The 6066-nt window shown below is 43.9% G+C and overlaps 1 pseudogene; it reads right to left on the bottom strand.

The window, feature by feature from the left end:
- Positions 1-3945: 3945 nt before the first annotated feature.
- LOC140549678 (testis-specific serine/threonine-protein kinase 6-like) lies at positions 3946-5727 on the bottom strand (annotated as a pseudogene).
- Positions 5728-6066: the final 339 nt, after the last annotated feature.

The following is a 6066-nucleotide window of genomic DNA, read 5'->3' as shown; positions in this document are numbered from 1 at the left end:
TTTGGTATACAAGCTAAGGGTGTTCTTGGGGCAGAAGATTTAAGCCATAAGTATAATGCTTCTATATGGTAAGAATTAGTGTTCTTTCACCCCAAAGGATTCTTAGCTGGCATAACTACAGTTTATTTGCTTAATTTAACAATTTATCAGTTATATGATAAACTTTTGCAAGTTTGTTTTGCTTTGTTTAATAGGTTTGTCAGTTGATTCACATTTAAACTGTTTACCAAGATTATTTTGTTGAAAGGCTCTGAGTAACACGTAGCACTTGATGTGTAGTGAGGCTTCAAGCATATATAACAATTGAAATCATAAATGCAACAATAAAGTGGGAAAACTTCACTAATCAGTGAAATCTTTTGTTTTCAGCACTCTCAGTTTCTCAAAGAAAAGCATTGATTCATTCAAAAATGCCTTCAGTAACAGCAGACTCAATCATCCATTGCCAGGTCAACTGTTTAGTCTCCGAAGCATTCTCTATAGCTTTCAGGGTATTCCTGCAAGTAAAAGGCACACAGTTTTTTGTATTAATTCTGTTAACCCAAATGTGAAATGTTTGCACATGAAACACACCATCTTTTGCCTGAATGACTCTGAGAGGCTGATCTTGGCTCAGTTTGCCGGCCGTGCTAACAGATCTACTAATGATGTGGTCTCACTGACAATGCACACTGCACTCAACCCCCCTTTGAGTGCGGAGGGAACAAACGCCTATGTCAGAATGCTGTTTGTGGACTTCAGCTTTGCTTATAATACCATCATTCCACTGAACTGATCTAAATTAAAATCAGTCTCCTTAAAATAAAAACTTACCACAGTAGTGCAATTTCTTTTTTGAGTGTGTGCTTTCCCCCACAAGTTGTTCTTGGATTCCCAAAAACCAATCTACAAAAATGAATTACTCACAGTAACTTATGTTATACAGAACCACTGATTCTGGTATCGTCAGGAATGGGTTTGTGCGCATGCACAAGCCATGCATGCAGCCTGTAGGGAGGCGACGGAGGCCGTGTTTCCCATCTCTCACCATGAGCAATGTAAGATTGCTGGCTAATAACATGGACGAGCTAACAGTGTTAGCCAGGAGTCGGAAGGAATACCAGGAGTGTAGTTGAATGTGCTTTTTGGAAACATGGAAACAGCCCACCTCACATCTCCACCATCCCCTACCCATCACCTTTAGTGGGTTTCACTGCTGACCATGTAAGGAGACAACTGATGAGACGCCAAGGCAACAAACAAGGTGGCAGGCCTGGATGGGGTTCACCCCAGGGTGCTTAAAGCCTGTGCCACCTAGCCTGGGTCTCCAGAGGGTCCTGTGATGTAGAAGATGTACTGCATTGTTCTTGTTGTGAAGATGCAGCGACCAAGTGACATCAAGAACTACACGCCAGTGGCACTGACGTCACACGTCATGAAGACCATGGGCTAGAGAGGCTAGTCCTGGATCAGCTTCGGCACATGGTCCAGCCACTTTTAGACCCCTCCCGTTTACCTATCAGCCCTGTCTGGGAGTTGAGGATGCTATAATCCAGAATGCACTGAAAGGATCATGTTTTTTTACTTCTCCAGGGCATTTAAACCCATTAGGCCTACTCTTCTGGGTGACAAACTAACAGTGATGCAAGCAGATGGCCCCCTCGTGTCCTGGATTGTAGACTGCCTGATTGGCAGGTACCACTTATTCATAAAACTATATTCAAACTATAAATATTATTTATTCATATAATTTATAAACATAAACAGATATAATTGTTTCTATTTTTATTTTAAACTATAGAGTGTTTATTCTTAGACAAACCGCTGCAACTGTAGCAACTGCAGTTTCACTACTAGGATTAATAAAGTATTTCTGATTCTGATTCTGAAACCATACTTCATGGCCCCCCAATGCCATTGACACATGAATTGCACACAGCACTTTTACATGGCCATATCATATAGGCTACAGCTGTATGGTTAGGTTCACAATGTTGATATACGTGATATATATTAAATAATTTTATTTTAGTTTTAAAAATGTATCTCAATTTTATTAATGATATAGTTTAAACAAAGAACATGCTCTTGCTATATATACACACAAACAGACACACATGAATAAGCACAATACACTGAAATGCCTAAATAAGTACTTTTTTTATTTTCCATTTTGAACATAAATAGGTTAAACTAAACTTCAAAATTGAAGATTTGCTGAAGAAAAGATTTGATGCAGTAAGGAACCTAAATAAATGTTTTAAATAAATTTGTCAGCCCCCGCCCACGGGCTCACTAAAGGACTTTTTGTTATGTTTCTGTTCTTGTATCTATTCAGTGACTCGGTTCTGGTTCAGTTACGTTCATGTGTGTTTAGTTCATGTTTGGTTCATTGTGTCGGTTCAGTGTCGTGTTTTATATTCATGTGTATAGCGAGATGCTTTCGCTCACTCCCACCTTATACCCGCGACCCTCGCTCCAGCTAGGCAACCCTTTTCCATGCTGCGTTGCCAGGTTTGGTCGGCCTAGCCGTTTTTGGTTCTGCGGCTGGTTCCCCAGCCCTCTTCTCCCTTTTTTCAGTAGTCTCAGCGCGGTTCTCGCACGTCGTTAGTTCCCCCCCCTTGTTTCCCCAGACACTGCCTGTAGGTTTTGTTAGTATTCCCCCTGTTCCCTGCCCTGCTCACCTAGCTCAGCTCCCAGAGCCCCCCGGTCTCATGTGTGCTTTGTGTTCGCCCTCTAGTTTGTCGAGTTTTTGTTGTTTCCTGTTTATTCCCGTTAGTTGCTGCTTTGTTCGAAAATTGTTACTGAATCGAATCATAACCTCAAAAATCAAATCAAATCGCCTGACACAGAGAGATTCGCACCCCTATTCTTAACCTTATTCTTAAGACAAGGTACTATAAGATACAATCCCCTTAGCAAGTCCTGGGTCGTGAAAGGTGAGTGGGATACCACTGTGGCCTCAGACTTGAAGGTGCTGATTCTCATACCAACCGATATACACTTTGCTGCAAACTAGTCAAGTGTGCGTTGGAGGCCCCCCTAGACCATCCTGCCCCTGGCTAAGCCTTGCTATCCCATCTATGAATATCACAAACAGGAGACCAACGGCAACACTCAACAAGCTTGACTTAGTGCTGAAAATATGGACACAGCTCTGACTCAGTGAGTACAAGGACTGCACAGCTCGCATCACCGACCCTTGCATCCCATGCACCTAGAGCACTTCTCACAAGATGTCTCAGAGAACATGGTCATGAGCCTTCAAGTCCACAAAACATGTAGACAGGACTGCTGAACTCCCATGTCTCCTCAACTATCCAAAAGAGAGTGAAGAGCTGGTCCAACATTTCATGGTCAGGACAGAATCTGCATTTCTCCTCCTGAGTCTCGTCTTTGCACTACCCTGGCATAAACTTTCTAGAGGGAAACCGAGGTGTGATGCTTCAAAAGTTTCCACACACTCTCTGGTTCACTTTCTTAATGAGGACCACAACCTTGGATTGCCAGTCCAGAGGTACTGTTCCTGAGGTCCATGCAACATTACAGAGGCATCTCAATCCCTAATGTCTAGAGAAAGTGTTCTATCAGCCACCCAACAATATCCTCAGCTGAGTGCAGAGCTATACTGCCCTTAATGGACACAGTTTAGACAGTGTCCTTCCTACCCCTCACATAACAAGTCCAAATGATGTGTATGTCGCTTTTTACAACCTGATGGTGCAACGCAGCTTTACAGAAATCGGGAAATAGAACAAATAAAAATAAATAAATACAACATGAACCCCAAGTGAGCAAGCCAAAGGCGACAGTGGCAAGGAAAAACTCCCTCAGAGCTGGAGGAAGAAACCTTGGGAGGAACCAAGACTCACTAGGGGGACCCATCCTCCCCTGGTCAAAACAACGTATAAATGACCAATAAATTGTGTAAAGGTAGTATGTCATCACCAGGGCCGTGCTAGATGTTTACAATGGGTGAATCATATTCGTCTTCTTCAGGATCTGTTGGCGAGACAAAATGACACATATGAATCAACTGAAACATTTCTAGCAAATATTTAAAGTATAAAATCTGAGGCTGTGACGATTGCTCAACACTTGCCTAACATACCTTAAATTTAGGGAACCTCAGACTCCTGGTTCCTTTCCGTACTGTGGGCTGTGGGAGAACAGATGCTGTCTCCAGCACTAGCCCATGGAGAGGGACATCTACAGTCACATCCTTGAGTCTCTGCTCAGAACACAAACAAGCAAGAGCTTCTGAAGGGGAAGCAGAATGAGGAGCACTCTGCTGGGAAATAGAGGTGTTGTCATGGACCATAGAGTTAAGTCTGAATAACTTCCTCATCCTCCGTCGGAGTGACCGGGAGGCTCTGAGAATTGGTGCCTTGACATAAGCATTAGCTGCCCTTTTAATAGCAGCACAAACAGGACTACAGCTAACGCAACCATAGTGCTCCTCCACAGCCTCTACCCTTTGGCAAGTCAGACTTGCACCAGCTCCACTGCTGTTGTCTTTCTGCTCAGGCATCAGAGTCTTGCATCTGACACCATGAGATGAGAGAACGTCTACGTCTCTGCTTAAAGAAGAAGACGGAGACTCTTCCTCTGTCGACTGAGGAGTGCTGAAAAACACCAGCTCATTTTCAGAGGCAGAAGATGATATGCTGTCTATGTTACTGCTCAATAAGATGGAAGACTGAGACTCTTCCTCTGACGTTTCAAGTGGGTTGATGTCTGGACACAGATCCTCAACGGGCACCACCACAAACCTGCCAATAACCCTGGAGACAGTAGAGAAGCAATGTGTTAGTGTACTTATCGTTAGTGAACTAATACTGTATGTTACCTATTTGCAAAACAGCTCTTTACTTTGAGTGACCCATTCAAAATGTTCTTCATATATGTATACCTGCACAGTGGTTTACTTACCGTTCCTGCCTCGGCTGTAGCCAAGGGTGCTGTGCCACCTCTGTCACAGACGGCCGAGTGGAGGGGTCGTATTGCAGCATATAAGATATGAAGGCCCGACAGGGCTCCTCCACTGTGATCCTACGTGGGAACACCAAGGGTTCTCGCTGGACACGTAGGAGACTCTTCAAACTGTTAACTTTGAAGGGTGTGGATCCGGTGACCATGGAGTAAAAGATAATACCTAGACTCCACACGTCACTTTTTTTTTGGATCATAGGGTTTTTCCAAAAGCACCTCAGGTGCACCATACTCGGGAGTGCAATAATAGGTCTTGCTTAAGTCAGGAAAGCCCCTTGAAAAACGGCCTAAACCAAAGTCGGTTAATTTGACTTGGTCGTTAGCAGTCAGCAGAACGTTTTTACATTTAAGATCACGATGGACAATGTTCTGCTGATGTAGATAGGCCACAGCGCTGAGAAGCTGTGAGAACCACATTTTTGCTTGGCCAATGGGAATGCGGCCGAGCTCCCAGATCTTCTGTTGAAGATCCATTGCGGCAGCCTCCATCACAATAAACACCTGTCCGTTTGGCATCTCAAAGATTTCATGCACCTGAACAATGTGAGGGTGCTTTACTCTTTTCAGAATGGCCAGTTCCCGGGGCAGAAGTTTAGAGACAAAAATATGTGATGCCAGCCTGCGGTGCATTATTTTGATGGCCACATGGTTGGAGTGCCTTTGAGATGTGGCCAGCTTAACCTCACCGTAACTCCCTTTACCAATGAAATCCACCACCTCGTAGCCCAAACTCCTCAGGACTTCTTTGGTTTGCATTTTCCCTTGTAGATGGAAAGAGGAAATAAAAGTTAGAAGGTTAAGAAGGTTGTAAGGACTTTTCCCTGTATATTCCGAGCAAGTGTAGAACCTCTTTATGGTTCTAGATAAGATGGTTCTAGACAAAATCAGCTAAATCAGCTAAATGGTGTCAGTGTGAACGCAGGAATCAAGCGTCTCTCGAGCTGCTGAATCCGAACTGAGCCAGTGAGGGGGAACCTGCCTTTTTATAGGCTCTGTGATGTCATCGACATGACCTCACAATGGAGGAGGACTCGGGTCACTGAGGTCAGTCTCTTCATTGGCTGTATAGGACTGTATGGACACACAGTGCTGTGT

This window comes from Salminus brasiliensis, chromosome 2, assembly GCF_030463535.1.
Source record: "Salminus brasiliensis chromosome 2, fSalBra1.hap2, whole genome shotgun sequence".
NCBI lineage: Eukaryota > Metazoa > Chordata > Actinopteri > Characiformes > Bryconidae > Salminus > Salminus brasiliensis.
This window is presented reverse-complemented; position numbering and strand designations above follow the sequence as displayed.